Source organism: Pan paniscus, chromosome 12, assembly GCF_029289425.2.
Source record: "Pan paniscus chromosome 12, NHGRI_mPanPan1-v2.0_pri, whole genome shotgun sequence".
Taxonomy (NCBI): Eukaryota; Metazoa; Chordata; class Mammalia; order Primates; family Hominidae; genus Pan; species Pan paniscus.
This window is the reverse complement of record NC_073261.2, coordinates 81,193,440-81,210,202: the sequence shown is the minus strand read 5'-3', so window position 1 is coordinate 81,210,202 and position 16,763 is coordinate 81,193,440. Positions and strand designations below refer to the sequence as shown.

At 40.1% G+C, this 16,763-nt stretch overlaps 1 long non-coding RNA gene across 1 annotated transcript in view; it reads left to right on the top strand.

Annotated features, from left to right (window-relative positions):
* The window catches only part of LOC134728654 (uncharacterized), a 39,365-nt gene extending 23,586 nt beyond the window's left edge, over positions 1-15,779 (top strand). Inside the window, exons 2-3 of the long non-coding RNA XR_010109297.1 lie at positions 637-684; positions 15,653-15,779. This is a non-coding gene — a long non-coding RNA (uncharacterized LOC134728654). The remainder of the gene's footprint in view (positions 1-636; positions 685-15,652) is intronic.
* The last annotated feature ends 984 nt before the right edge of the window (positions 15,780-16,763 follow it).

Sequence of the window (16,763 nt, the reverse complement as noted above, 5' to 3'; positions counted from 1 at the left end):
GGCTGGACAGGCACAGCTGCCTCTGACCCAGCTGCCTTGATCTGCCCTTGACACGTATTCTTCATGCCAAAGACCCAGGGAACCCGAGGCAGGGAGAACACATTCAGAAAGAGAAATTCACCATTCCAGGGAATAACCCTTTACCAATAGATTGTAGATAAGCACTTGCTTGGAGAAGAGAAAGGAAGGCAGAAGGAAGCAGGAGGGAGGAGTGGGTCATATTTTAATATTCTAAGAGACTTGGCATCTAACTTGAGCCCTGCAAACCAAGGAGGCAGCAGGGTAGAGTGGGCCTCCGTGGTGTTACCATAAGTGCATCCAGCAGAGAAAATAGCAAAATACTGCAAACATTCCCTGAGGGGTTCAAAAAAGTGATACCCTACCCTGACCCAGCCCTGGAGAGATGCTCTTCTAAAACCATGTATATGAAAGAGCAAAGGGTCTGGGGGCGGGGGGTGGGAGGGAGGTGGTAGGGTGGGGGTGTGTGGGAAGAGAGGGCTGGATTGTTTAATGCACTGTTACTGAAGGAATTTCCACTTGGGTACATATGTGCTGTAGACTTTCTGAACATCACATCTCACTCAATAAAAGTGCACGCCAACACCACATGCTCTGTTTATGTCTCTCCCTATCCAGTGCACTGGATGGATGGATGAAGGCACTCTCCCAGGCTTCCAACTCTTGGTAAGTGTGCATTTTCTAATTACATTTCTCAGCCTGGGCTTCAGACAGGAGAGCTCAAAAAATGTATTCCAGTTTTACAAATAACAATGGTTTTTTAAAGAAAGCAACTCAATGATTCAAGAATGACTTCGTTTCTCTTATTCTTGTCTTCAAGAGTAAGAAGTAAACTCCCAGGAAACAAAATTGGTTTCCTATCCTAGGAGTTGGGTTGTAGATGGAGCATGCAAGTTCTTCAAAATGATCCCATGGCTTAGAAGCAAGAAGAGGGGAAGGTAGAATGAGCTTGCATCCAAGGGGCCTTCTAGAGAGTGTGGAATCCTGAACTGTGCATAACAGAGTGTGCCTGGGAAACAGGAGAGCTGGATGTCATACCCAAAGCATCATTTTCACAGGCAAAGCTACTCCTTCTCCCTAAGGAGCTACAAAACCCATAGCAAGATCATGTGGCAACTAGGGCCACCTGCTTCAAATAGGGTTTTCTCTCCCTGTTTTGATCCTTTACCCCCACTCATTTCCCTGCTCTGTGACACACAGAGTAGATAACACCACCTTAGCATTGAGTTTTAACCATTTATTCACATATATTTGTTGAGTACTATATTCTGGGCATTATACTAGGCATTGGGGATTTAATGAAGAACAAGACAGACAAAGTTCTTGCCATTGTCATTTAAATCCCAGTAAGGGAGGTAGACATGAATCAGGTAAACAAATAAATGAAAGGGCCACAAACTGTTAATGCTTTGAATGGAATAAATTGAGCATTAGAGTGGGCTTTAATGGGAAGGTTTGTCTGAGGAGGAGAGTTATGCTAGATCTAAAGGCAGAGAAGGAGCCAGCCCCATGGAGAGCTGGGAGGAAAGTGCCAACAGTGACAGATGCAACAGGCAACACAAAGCTCTAATGCCCATGAGAGTGTGGCCTGACTGGGATCGGCCAGAAAGCTGTTGTGACTAAGTGTGGTGAGTGAGGTTGGGCAGTAGCGTGGACACAGAACATTCTACATGTAATGAGAAGCCACTGAATGGATTTTTAACAATGGATGAACATATTCTGATTTATGTCTTAAGAAGGTGATTTTCTGCAAATATGGAAATGAACTGGAGGTGGGCAAAGGTAATAACAGGGAGATCCTTCGGAGGGTATTGCAGCTGAAGTGAGAGATGGTGGCCAGAATTGGAATGGTGGTGAGTGTTCTGCCTCTTTTTGTTTCACGTAGGTTGATTTGTTTTTTTAGGCAGTTTGAGAGTTCTTTGAGAGCAAAGAGCTTATTTTATTCTTCACAGGATAAAGGAGGAGCCCCACTCCTCACCACCAGTATGTTCATATGATGCAACAAGAACATACTTCTTCTCTGCTTGGTCTTCAGTGCAGGGCAGCCTGACACACGCTATTCTTCTGACCTCCTATGCCGTCACTGCCCTTTTGGGGGGACATGATGCTCATGTCCCCCAAATACTTCCCTTTTTCCCCTCTTCCCAAACTATGACAGGACTTTCCCAGAGCCCTTCTACTTAGAATGTTCTTCTTTCTTTTTGGCAAAGCCTGGCTTTTCTTGCTATCTAAATTGTCTAATAAAATACCAGCTCTCTGAAGGCTTTTCCTGATTCCTGGGGTAGTGGCAGCAATGTGCACCTCTGTGCTCCCATGGTGCTTTGTTCACATCTGGAGTTTTGCACTGCTCACACCATGTTGTACACTCTCTGCTTGAGTGTCTGTCTCCTAACCAGATCCCTAGCTCCTAGTTACAAACTCATTGCCAAATCTCAGCCTCTCCTTTAAAGAGAAGTCAAGGTGAGGATAGATTTTGAATCATGTTATATTTGAAATCATGGTATTACATGGTTAATAATAATAAATCTTATCATTATAAACTTCCATTGTACTTTACACTTCTATTAAACTCTTAAATAGTTTTAAAAGTTTAACTTATATTGAACTCTTAACTTGAAACTTTTAACTTCTATTAAACTCTTAAATCTTATCATGATAAACTTCTATTGTTTTTTAACACCTAAGCTGTGGCCTCAAATTTAAACAGAAAACAGGCCTGGTAGAATGTAAATCCACGCTCCTAATGAATGGCTGAGTGTGTGAGCTAGAAGATTGATCAATAGAAATTATCTAATCTAAAGACAAGAGGAAAAAAAAGGTTGAAAAAATGAACAAGCTTCAGGGACATGTGGGACAATATCCAAATGTTCCATATGCAGTTAACTACAGTCCCAGATGCAGATAACAAAGATAATGGGGCAGAAAATATATCTGAGAACATACTGGCTGAAAAACTTTGGAATTTGTTGAAAGACATAAATTATAGATCCAAAAGCACGGTGAACTCCAAACAGGATAATTTTGAATAAAATCCTATCTAGGCACATCATAATTAAATTCCTGAAAACCAAAGATAAGGAGAAAATCTTGCAAGTACCCAGAGAAAAATGACCGATCACTTACAGGGCCATGACTCAAATGACTATGGACTATCAGTGGTGGTGAGGGAGTGGAATATGGACTTCACACTGTTTCAAGGTTTCTACATTTTATGTAAAGAAATGCAATATTAACTAAATATACTGTGAAAATAGAAGGATGTTTGTGTGATAATCAGATCAGCCATTTAAAAATGAATCCAATGTGATGTATCTAAAAATCTAACAAATAAAAAAGTTAAAACAAAATTATAAAATGTATTCAATTAAAAAAGGTAGGAAGGGAGAACAGAGGAACTAAAAACAAAGTGGACAACTAAAAAGAAATACAGTCTTAATACAATCATATTAATAACTACATTAAATGGTAGTGGACAAAATATTCCAATTAAAAGGCAGAGATTACCAGAATAGACTGTTCTTTAAAAAGCAAGATCCAACTATATGCTGACTAGAGGAGATGAGCTTTAAAAACAAAGAGTCAATTAATAAGGAAGACATAATCATAAATGTGTATGTGCCTAAGAATAGATCCTCAAGATACATAAAGCAAAACTTGACAGAATAAAAGAAGAAATAGAACATTTTACAATTATTGTGGGATATTTGAATACTCTCTCTGCAATTGGTAGGCTGCAGGACAAAAATTCAGTAAAGTCATAGAGAATCTGAGCAGCCATATCAACACCCTAGCCTAATTGATGTTTACAGAACACTATACCCAGCAACTGGAGAATAAACATTTTTTCCAGCTGTACCTACTCACCAACAAGGACCATATCCCAGGCTATAAGACAAATCCTAAAATAAATTATAGGATTGAAATAATAGTAGGATAGATCCTCTGATCACAATGTAATTAAATTAGGAATCAATTAAAATAAGTTATCTAGAACAAATCCAAATAATCAATTAAAACAAGTTATCTAGGACAAATCCAAATAAATATATTGCACTTCTAAATAATCCATAGATGAAAGAGGAAACCACAGAGAAATGATAAAATATTTAAAACTTAATGATAGGGAAACTACAACATAAACTAAAACAGTGATTAGAGGGAGTTTTATGGCTTTGAATTCTTACATTAGAAAAGAAGAAAGGTTTAAATTCAGTGATTTAAAATTCCACCTCAAATCCAAAGTAAACCAAAGTAAGTAAAACAAAGAAAATAATAAAGAGCAGAAGTCAATGTAATAAGAAACAGATAAGTAATTTAAAAAATGAGTAAACCCTAAAGTTAGTTCTTTGTAAAGAATACAAAAACTGGTAAATTTTGTCAGACTTTGTAAGAAAGATGGAGAACAAAAATTACTAATATCAGGAATGAAAGAGGACTTATCACCACAGAAATCACAGACATTAAAATGTTAAAAAGAGAATATAAGAACAGTATAAGGAACTTTATACCAATAATTTCTGCAAAATAGTTGAAATGGACAAATTTATATAAATATAAATCATCAAAATTTACACAAGATGAAATAGAGAATCTGAATTATAGGCCCGGGTAATTTCACTGGTAAATTTTATCAAACATTTAAAGAAGAGATAACATCAAACTTACACAAACTCTTAAAAATTAGAGGAGGACAGGGTACACCTCCCAATTTGGTTTATGGTACCAGCAAAACTCTAATACCAAAGCATGACAAAGACATTGCAAAAGGGAACACTACAGGCCAACATCCCTCATGAACATAGATGCTAAAATTTATAACAAAATATCAGCAGATTAAATCCAACAATATATAAAAAGGAATAAGACATCATGACCAAGGGAGATTTACCCTGGGAATACAAGGTTGGTTTAATATTCAAAAAATTAATCAATATAATATACCACATTCACAGAATAAAGTAGAAAAACCATACAATCATTTCAATGGATGCAGAAAAAGTATTTGACAACATTTAATATATGTTCATAATAAAAACTCTCAGCAATCTAGCACAGAAAAGAACTTCTTCAACCTGATAAAGGGCATCTTTAATGATGAAATATGGAACAGTTTCCCAGCAAGTTTGGAAACAAGGCAAGGATGCCCACTCTTATGACTTCTATGCAACATTGTACCATCAGTCCTAGCCATTACACTAAGGCAAGAAAAAGAAATAAAGCTTTTAAAGATCAGAAAGATAGAAGTAAAATTGTGTCTATTTGCAGGTGATAATTTTTTGTATAAACAGTTCTAAAGAATCTACACAACTACAATTAGAACTAACAAATGAATTTAGCAAGGTCACATGTTACACGGTGAATATATAAAAATTGATTTTATATTTTATTAATTTGCAGCAAAAAATTAGAAAATGAAATTGAAAACCATTAATTTACAAGAATGACAAAAATATTTAGGAATAAATTTAACAAAAGATGTGCAAGACCTATACACTAAAAAATGACAAAATATTGCTGAAATAAATCGAAGAAGACATAAATATATGGAGAAATACATTGTGTTCATGGATTACAAGACTCCATGTTGTCAAGATGTCAGTTCTCCCCAAATTTGTCTATAGATTCAATGCGAAATTTTAGTAGGCTCTCTTTGTACCAATTAATAAGTCCATTATAAAATGTATATGAAAGTACAAATGACCTAGGATTACCAATATATTTTTTATAAAGAAAGACAAAGTTGATAGTCTTCTTGACCAAAGAACAGATGTGTAGATCAGTAGAACAGAATAGAGGGTCCTAAAATAGATCCATAAATATACTATTGATTGGCTTTCAACAAAGGTGCAGGGACAATTCAATGAAGAAAGAATGTTCTTTTCAATAAATGGTACTGGAACAATTACATGTTCATATACTCAAAAAAAGAAAGAAAGAAAGATGAAAGGAAGGAAAAAGACAAAAAGAGAGACGGAACCTCTCTCTACCCTCCTTACCTTGTAGCATATTCAAAACTAAAAATAGATCATAGACCTAAATACAAATCTTAGACTATACAATATCTAGAAGGAAATATAGGATAAATTGTTTGTGACCTTGTGTTATGGTTTTAATGTGTATTCTCTTCAAAACTCAGATTGAAATTTTATTGCCAATGTAATGGTATTGAGATGTGGGCCTTTAAGAGGTGATTGGGCCATGAGGGCTCCACCCTCATAGATGGGTTTAATGTCTCTGGAAAAGGGCCTTTGGGGGTAGGTTCTCTCCCTTTGCTTTTCCACTCTTCTGCCATGTGAGGAAAAATGTTCCTTTCTCTGGAGGATGCAGTGTTCAAGGCACCATCTTGGAAGTGGAAACCAGGCCTTCACCAGACACCAAACCTGTTGTTGCCTTGATCTTGGACTTTAGAACTATAAGAAGTAAATTTCTCTTCTTTATAAATGACTAAATCTCATGTATTCTGTTATAGCAACACAAATTGGACTAAGACATCTTGGGCCATATTTCTTGGATACAAAACCAAAAACATAATTTACAAAAGAAAATAAGATAAATTGGACTTTATCCAAGTTAAGCAGGGAGCAAAGTATTACTTTATTAATAGCTTAAAAACAGGCTTGCCCAGATCCCATAGCCAGCAAATGGCAGAGTCTAGAAATGAACTCAGGGCAGTCTGACTCCAGCATCTACAATTTTATGCACAGTATTCTCATACAACTCTACTTGTAAGTTACAGTGTAGGGAGCATAGACTTCAACAGCACAGCTGTGCCTCTGAGCTAATTAGCCAAGAACTGCCTGCTGCTCCCCACCCTAATCCTCCGCTTGGACCTGAGGGATGCCTGAGTGCTTAAGCGTTAGCAACACTGAATGAGCTTTCAACAAACCCAGCGATGCTTCATCACCAAAGAAAAATGTTATGACAGAAGTTAGGACCAGGCTGTCTTCCCTGAAGATTTGCTAGCTCAATCTTGATAACTCGTTCTTGCTGAAAACAAGGGTTGTCCATGTGACTGGTATCACTGCAGGGGCTATGCTACAGTGAATGCAGTTAGGCAAGAGCTTACACCTCAGTGAGAGCTTGCACAGGGAGGGATGAGCAGGGTGTAGGGCTGAAATCCACAGTGTGGGCCCTTTCCTGCCATTCCTGCCTCTGCTTTTTTCCTTCCTACAGTGCTTCCCTTGGGACTAGGCACATAGTGGGTTTCAATAAAGACTCATTGCAGGCCCTGAGGCCAGTATATGGAGCTGCCTGGAATCCATGCAGTGGCATTGCTCCAGAGAGGGAGCTTCTGTTGGGTGAGTTCATATACCCCTAAGACCAAACAGCTGCAGCACAACAACATTTTGAGAGCCCAGCCCCCATCAGACTGCATCCTGTCCTGGGGTCCAACAGCTCCTGTGTCTTCACATCCCTAGAGCCTCACTGACATCCTCCTTCATCCACCCAGAGGACTGCAGTGGCATGATTCCAGCTGGACCCAGCAATATGACAGGAGCACCAACACTCTAGCACACCCAGCGTCCTGCACTTTGCAGCACACTGGGGAGGCTACCCCAGGACAAAGGGAGCCGAATGTCATGCTCTCCAGCACATGACAGTCACCTGCCTGGGGGCACTGCCTCTGATAGCAACCCCAACCCCCAGCAGCAGGGCTGCAGCACACTTACACATACCCTGAGGACAGGCTCTCTCTACCCACTGCCACCATTGCTGCCACCATCCAGGCACTTTACCTGGGGATGGGGCATTTCCCCACCCTGCCCATCACAGCCTGCACCCATGCAGGCCTGGGGACAGGCCCATCCCACTTGGCACCACCCCTCTCAGTGCCCAAGCATGCTTCCTGGGGATCTGGGAATCACCTCGCCCCATCCACCACTGCAGGGATCTGTGCATTCCTCCTAGGGCCTGAGGATGGGCCCACCCAGCCTGCCACCACAGCTGGCACCAACTCACACATGCTACCTGGCGCCCTAGAGACTGGCCGACCCAGCCCATCACTGCCACTACTAACACCAGCACCTTCCACCTGGGAATGTCAGGATTGTTCCACCACTGTTATTGCCATCGCATGGTGCCCAGGGGACGGAGGACCTTCCCATCTGCCTGGCTCACCACTGCCACTAATGGCAACTGAATATACTGTCTGAAAGCCCAAGAATCAGCCCACTTGGGCCCACTAACAGTGGTGTCCATGTATACCACCTGGGAGCTCAAGGACAGACACATTTGGCCCACTACTGTCACTACTGGGGCCTGAGAGCTGGCCTACCTGGCACCTCAGTCTCCAGCAAAGCCTCACCACAGCCTCTGCTAACAACCACAGCCGAAGCCACTGAGGAAATCACAGACATCACTGACACTGCTTACAGCCAAAGAAATCATACAGAGAATACACACCTGCATGCACCCAGAACCAAAGCTAATGTACTCTACCCAACCAACACCAGAGATACATCTATAAGAAAGAGTCTTCCCCATGAGAGCCAATTCAAAAAATTGGAAGAAATTATTATTACACCAGATGCACAGATATCAATGTAATGGCACAGGAAACAGAAACAGCAAGGAAATATGACACTTCCAAAGGAACACAATAATTCTCCAGCAACAGATTCCAGTGAAAAAGAAATATATAAAATGCCTAGAAAAGAATTCAAAATAATGGTATTAGAGAAGCTCAGTGAGATACAAGAAACACAAATAGTACAAAGAAAGCAGAAAAACAACTCAAGATATGAATAAGAAATTCACCAAAGAGATAGATATAAAAAAGAACCAAATAGAAATCCTAGAATTCAATGAATGAAATAAAAAATATGATCAAGAGCTTCAAAAATAGACTAGATCGAGTAGAAGAAAGAATTTCTGATCTTGAAGACAGGTCTTTTGAAATAATCCAATCAGACCCCTCCCCGCCAAATAAAAAAGTCGGGGAAGAATAAAAGAGAATGAAGAAAGAGTATTGATATATGAAGCAACACTATAAAGTGACCAAATATTCATGTTTGGGGATTTTCTCAGGCAGAAGAGATGGACAAAGGCTCAGAAAACCTATTTAACAAAACAATACCTGAAAACTTTCTAAGTCTATCAAGAAATTTAGACATCCAGATACAGGAAGCTCATGGAATCCCAAATAGATACAACCCCAAAAGGTCTTCTCCAAAGCACATATAGTCAATTGTCAAAAGTCAAAGACAAAGGAAGAATTCTAAAAACAGCAAAAGAAGAGCATCTAGTCACATATAAGAGTGTATTGCTCAGTAAAAGCCTAGGAGAGAATGGGATGATATATTCAAAGTGCTGAAGGAAAACCATTAGTAGCTAAGAATACTATACTCAGCAAAGTTTCCCTTCAAAAATAAAGGAGAAATAACATATTTTCCAGATAAGCAAAACTGAGGGAAATCATAGACCAGCCCTACAAGAAATATTCAAGGGAGCCCATCACCTGGAAGCAGAAGAACAATACCTACCATCATGAAAGCACACAGAAGTATAAAACTCACTGGTAGAGCAAACATACAAATGAGGAAGAGAAAGAATTCAAATGTTACCACTACAAAAAATACACCAAACCATATTGATAAACAATGAGGGAAAGGAACAATGTTTATACAAAACAGCCAGAAAACAACAAAATGACAGAAATCAGTCCTCAAATGTCAACAATAACCTTGAATGTAAAAGCATAAAACATTCTACCAAAAAGATACAGACTGGCTGCATGGATTAAAATTTTAAAAGGCATGACCCAACTATATGCTACAAGAAACTCACTTCACCTGTAAAGACACATATAGTCTGAAAGTGAAGGGAGAGAAAATGATATTTCATGCAAATAGAAACCAAAACCAGGCAGGTATAGCTATACCTACATCAGATAAAACAGACTTTAAGTCAAAAATAGTAAAAAGAAATAAAGAAGGTCATTTATATAATGATAAATAGATTAATTCAGCAAGAGGATTGAATAATCCTAAATATATATGCACCCAATACCAGAGCACCCAGATACAGAAAGCAAATCTTATCAGATCAAAAGGGGGAGATAGATTCTAATACAATAACAGTTGGGAACTTCAACACCCCACTCTCAGCATTAGACAGATGATCTCAACAGAAAATCAACCAAGAAACATTGGATTTAAACTGTACTTTAAACCAAATGGACCTAACAGACATCTACAGAACAATTTATTCAACAGTTGCAGAATACACCTTCTTCTCATCAGCACATGGAACAGTCTCCAGGATAGACCATATGTTATGCCAGAAAATAAGTCTCAAAAATTCTCCTAAACATCAAAGTCATATCTAGTGTTTTTTCAGATGACAGTAGAACAAAACTAGAAATCAATAACAAAGTGGAACTTTGGAACCTGTACAAATACATGGAAATTAAACAACATGCTCCTGAACAACCAATGGGTCAAGGAAGAAATTATAAAGAAAATTTAAAAAATTCTTCAAATAAATGAAAATGGAAACATAACATATCAAAACCTGTGAGATACAGCAAGCAGTGCTAAGAAGGAGGTTTATAGCAATAAATACCTACATAAAAAATAGAAAGATGTCAAATAAATAACCCAACGATGCATGTCAAAGAACTAGAAGAGCAAGAACAAACCAAACCCTAAATTTGTATGAAGAAAGAAATAATAAAGATTAGAGCAGAACTAAATGAAATAGAGACTAAAAAAAGGACCAACAAAACAAAAGTTGTTTTTTGAAAAGATGAACAAAATTAATAAACTGAACTATACTAACCAAGAAAAAAGAAGACTCAAAAAAATAAAATAAACCAGAAATGAATAAGGTGACATTACAACTGATACTGCAGAATACAAAAAAAAACCCTCAAAGACTATTATGAACAACTACAAGATAACAAACTGGAAAATCTAGAGCAAATGGAAAAATTCCTGGACACATGCAACTTACCAAGATGGAATCTGGAAGTAACAGAAAACCTGAATAAACCAATAGGAGTAATGAAAAAATCTCCCAACAAAGAAAAGTCCAGGACTGGATAGCTTCATTGCTTTATTCTACCAAACTTATAAAGAGGAACTAACACCAATTCTCCTCAAACTATTCCAAAAAAATTGAAGAGGAATGAATTCTCCCTAATTCATTCTACAAGGCTAGCATTATCCTCATATCAAAACCAGACACAGACACAACAACAAAAAAAGAAAACTGCAGGCCAATATCCTGATGAACATAGATGCACAAGTTCTCAACAAAACACTTGCAAACCAAATCCAACAGCACATCAAAAAGATAATACATAATGATTAAGTGGAATTTATCCCAGGGATGCCAGGCTCATTCAACATTTACAAATCAATAAATGTGATACATCACATCCACAGAATTAAGGACAAAAACCACCATCTCAGTAGATGCAGAAAAATGATTTTCATAAAATTCAACATCCCTTCATGATAAAAACTAACAACAAGTTAGGCATAGAAGGAACATACCTCAACATAATAAAGGCCATATGTGACAAACACATAGCTAACATCATACTGAATGGGGAAAAGCCAAAATCCTTTCCTCTAAGAACTAGAACAAGACAATGATGCCCACTTTCACCACTCCTATTCGACATAACCATACACCAAATATGCTCATGCATTGATCTTGAACTTCCCAGCCTCCAGAACTGTAAGAAATAAATTTCTTCTGTTTATAAACTACCCAGTTTATGGTATTTTGTTATAGCAGCTAAAACAGACTAAAGACAATTCTCTTCAAACAAATCTGGGCACATGCATTTAAAGGTCATGCTGAGCTTTGCCTGGTGAAGGGAAAGAGTAGCCAAGTCTTCATTCTGTCTTCTTGACCAGTTTGGCTCTGGGCGAAACTTGCCAACCCCTCGGGAAAAAATGTGTTGCAACTATCTATCGGGAGTCCTTGAGCATCTCTCGCAGCCACACTTTCCTTCTCATGAGATAGATCAGAGTTCACTGCTTCCCCTTCACAGTCTCCAGGAAGAATCCAGTCAATATGTTTTCCATCGTGTGTGTGTGTGTGTGTGTGTGTGTGTGTGTGTGTGTGTGTGTGTGTTAGATCAACATCCTGGGGAAAGGCCTTGGCTGACCCATCTTTTAATCAGTATAATTATATCTTATGCACCTACACTATATACTAGCCCAATGCTGACAAAACATGCTCTTTGCCTTCAGCAAGCTTTCCATCTTCATAAGGAAAGGAGTCTCACTGGTAAGCATCGAGAACGTTCAGCCAAGTCCTGGGTCATACTGTACATGGTCTGTCTCTGGTAGGAGCAGAGACAAGCCACTGTGGCCTGGAGGAGCTTGTGGAAGCCTTCACGGAAAGGGCTGGGAAGGTCTTGAGGGACAAGAACATAATGTGAAACCAGAAAGCATGAACTAAAGCCAGGGAGGAAAAATTGCTGTCTGGACAGATGCACACATGACCAAGCCCGCTGGTGGTCGGTAGCCAGTTCCTCTGGGTTTTGGGGGCCTCTCTAGCCACATGCTCCTCTTAGCAGGGCCAGGCCAAAATTTCCACAAACATTTCCATCCTGAATTCAGCCAGGTTGGGATATTTCATTCTACCAAAAAGAGGAGCCAGAAGCTTTGACCTGAATGCATAAAACTAAGGTAGAAAAACAATGTTTGAAATTTTTCTTCAGAAAAAGAAAGCCCCACCAATAATCTGGAAATTCTTCATAGGGCAGCAATTCAAACCAGCAGCTTAAACTCCTTAACAGAGGGGAAAAACTCTGTGAAGCGCCTTCCCGAACTTCGATCATGATCCTGTTGTTCCTGGGAGAAAGAGAGCCTGAGACATGGCCTTGCTGCCTTGGGTCTTTAAGAATTTGGGTCTGCCTCCAGTATCTGATGCTACAGCCAAGCCCTGGCCCTTCTCTTCCAACGCACCCGCAGTAACACTGATCCCAGTGCATTCCTCCCATTCTTCTGCCTCACAGCAAGCTTCAGGTCAGAGCAGTTGTAAGATCAGATTTGTTTGCGGAATAAAATGCTTTAATAGTTCAGCAGAGGGTGGAGGGATAGATGAAACCAAGATGGCTGAAGCACTTATACCCGATGGAATGCTGTTTGCAAGATCACGGGAGAATGGTTGGGCAGTAGGATAGAGGGAGGCCTAGGGCCCCTTAGGGTCAGCCCTCAACTCTAGGCAGCTGCCCAAAACCTATAGTTGGTAAGGTCCCCTTGGAAAGGCAACTGAGCAATAAGGAAGTCCCTAAGTTTACAGTAACTGCAGTGTCAGAGCCACAGTGTAGGCGAGCTGCCTGTCGGGTGGCCAAGGATCCCAGACCCCTTCTGCTTGGAGCTCTGCTCCAGAGATCTTTGAGCACCTTGGCTGCCTGGGTGTTCAGATTAGCAGAAGGAGAGACAATGGCAGGGACAACCTTGCAGTACCCTCCCATAGATTCCCATGGCTTATGGGACATATTACAAGCCCATAATAACCAGGAAATCAAGGCCTTTAAATTTGGCCCTAATCCATCTGCCCAACCTAGGTGCACCCTTGCACATTCCCTGTGCTTCAGCGAAGCCAATGTTCTCAGTTCCTCCCTGTTCCTCCCTCTGGGCATAACCTTTCCTCATTTCTCCCCTTTCTTAATCCCACTGTCTTCGAGGTCCACGAAGCATTCTGACTTGATGGGTCCACAGTAAGCTCTTCTTTCTTCAGGGCTGGATTACACTAACTGAAGATCACCCTAGAGTTTACACCAGCAAAGCATGAGCAACTACAAGTATTGTTTGGCAAGAATTTGTTCTCAGAAATTTTCCTTTAAAAGTACTGAAATAATCATAATGGGAAAGACATGAACTTTCTTGGACTTCTTTACTATAATTTTGTTGTTTATAGTATCACTTATTTTTAATAACGTGGAAGGGTGCCCTATAATTTTTTTCAGAGTTTCTAAGTCCCCTAGATCTGAACCCAGACTGTCTCTCTCTGACCACTTTGCCAAGTGGCAGCCTGTCTTGCATATAGGGGCCCTTAATCACACGTGCCTTGCATATGGTTATGTAACTGTTTCCGGTCTCACTTCCCAATTAGATAAGAATCTCCTTCAAGGCTAGCAAGAAGTGTTCTGCATAGTAAAGAGGTGTGCAGTGTGGATGGCTGCTAGTACAGTCCCTGGCACAGTCAAACCTCAACACATTAGATATTTCTGTTATTATTATTTTACTTCTTTGTATCACCCCAGAGATTTTTATTTTCTTCAAAGATTGAACATGGCAACTGACAGGAGCTTAATGGATACTTGTTACATTTTATTGCAGTGATATTGTACCTACTAAATTAAATGGTGGACCAGAGAGCCAGTGTGGCATGATGAAAAGCAGAGTCTCCAGAGATGTGATACTTGGGTCCAAATGCTGGCACCACCACTTGAGGCAGATGACCTGGCCTCGGGGGTCTCTGTTTCCTTGTCTGTAATGCCTACTTCATAGTTTTGTTATGAGAATGAAGTGGATTAATACTTCCGTGGTGCTTCACACTGTGCCTGGAACATAGTAAGCCTGACGTAGGTATCTTAAATAGAGATATCACCAAATAGAGTTGGGGAGAAGTTTACCTAGGGAAAAAGTTTTCAAAGTTGTACCAAGAAGACTGGTGCTATTTTACTGATTTGAGAGACCAGGTCCCCCTTTTTGGTAATACCATTTGCATATAAGCATCTAGTATGCTAATTCCATCGACTCTCACCTCTTTTTCAAAACAGATGCAGCAGGATCTCTGGCAGGATTTGACTAATGACTGACCTTAAAGTACATACCTTTAAGTAAAATATAAATATTTTTAATTCAAACCCTCCGCTCCTTTAGGGCTATGGATGCTGTGATATATCACCCTGATCTCTCTTCAGGACTTTTGGGAGTCCTGCCATCTGTCAGCGCTCTCTGAAATCTGCCCTCAGCTGGAGAGAGCTCTTGGGGCAACCAAATCCAATGACTGGTTGACATGGAGAATGGAGGCCCATCTGCCTCACCCCAACGTGGGGCAGCTCTGCAGGTCATCCGGGTCCAGAGTTCCCCATGGGGTCAGCTAAGGCCTTTGATGAGACTGCAGGATATTCCAGCATCTCCTTTTGTCCAATCCTGTTTTTCTCCCTTCTCTTCCACAGATGTTGATCCTGGGTGCACTCTCTAGTTAGTATCCTGTACACTCATCTCTGTCTCAGAGTCCACTCCAGGGAGCTCTGCCTGCACCGCCAGTTGCAGCAACACCAGCAAATTCACTCGTTTTTACTAATTCTGATTTGACCTCTAATTTACAATTACCTGGATTGCATCCATAACTAAGATGACCATACAGACTGGTTTGCCTGGGACAATCCATTTGTGACTTTCATTACCAAGAGATTTAATTATTATTAATAGCAATGCTTTTTACTTTTAAAATATCCACAGTTTGAACAATAAATTATATAGCCACCCTACCTATATAAACAGCCCTAATGTTCCCAGGCCTCACTGCCAGCATGAAAAAATAGTACATTGACGTAGTGTAAATTTCCTGAGCTTAGAGCTCCCACTAAATATAACTTCAGAACCTCAGCCCCCTTGCAAGAGCTCTCCACACTGACCCTACCCTGCTTTCTCCCCAGAACACCTGAGTGACCATCAGGAGCCCACACATCCTCAACAGATCACACTGCTGCTTGGCCACTGCTCTCCAACCTCTTCTGAGGCTGCTGCTTATACCACAGTGTTGATGGCCTCCTCTCTGCTCCCCAGAGCAGATGCTCCCACCAACACTGCTGCTCTTGGGCATCAGATAGGTTCTGCGAGCTTCACCATTGTCAGAAGGCCCAGATGGCTCCGGGAGGTCCCATGGATGCTCAGCCCAAACCAGGTTTTGAGTCTTTATTTCGGTTGTAGCTTGATATATCTATACACCCCACCTCTGTACAGTAAATGAAAAAAATCATCCCTTTGCCAAGACATTCTTCTCTCTGGATCCCACAGCAGAGTGGCGGGCTCTATATGGGTGCAGTTGGGCTCATTTTACCTACAAACCTCTTTTCCACTGAGGGCCACACATAGGCCATCAAGGTGGCTGGATCAGGTTAGGGTTTAATAGCCTCCAAACTGCACCTGGAATCCCCCATTCCTGCCTAACCCTATGGTTCAAATTCTTTTTTCCAGGAGTTTTCTAACACTTCATGCAAGTGAGTTGGCGCAGATAGACGTGGGGAAATTGGAATCTAACTCCACATAAACCAGTTATGTATACAGGAAGTCCTTATTTTGCATAGTAATGCAAGACCATAAAAATGACTGTGTAAGCTGAAACCCCGCAAAGCAATCTTAATCGAAGGGAATAATTACAGTTGTTCTGTGACCTTTAAACATTTTTGTCAAAACATTAAACATTCTCTTACTGTTGTTTATAAATGCATAGGGAAATGAAAAATTAACAAAACTAATATTTATTTATTACACTGTAATTTAAAACATTAGAAACATTGAGAATCAAGGTGTTTTATTTCTTTGTAAAAAACATATCAAAAGTAGTTTGCACAGTTCTTGCCTTTCTCCCCTTACTGTATAGCTTATGATGCAGCTGGAGCAACTTTTCTATGCCTTGGTGAATTGTCGTACTTTGTTGTAAGTGTAGTCTAGTTCTAAGTCAGCTCCTAATGTTTTATCCTTTGCTCTTGCAATGTTACAAAATATCTATAAGAATTCCTTGAAGGTGGAGTTTTTTGCCAGTGC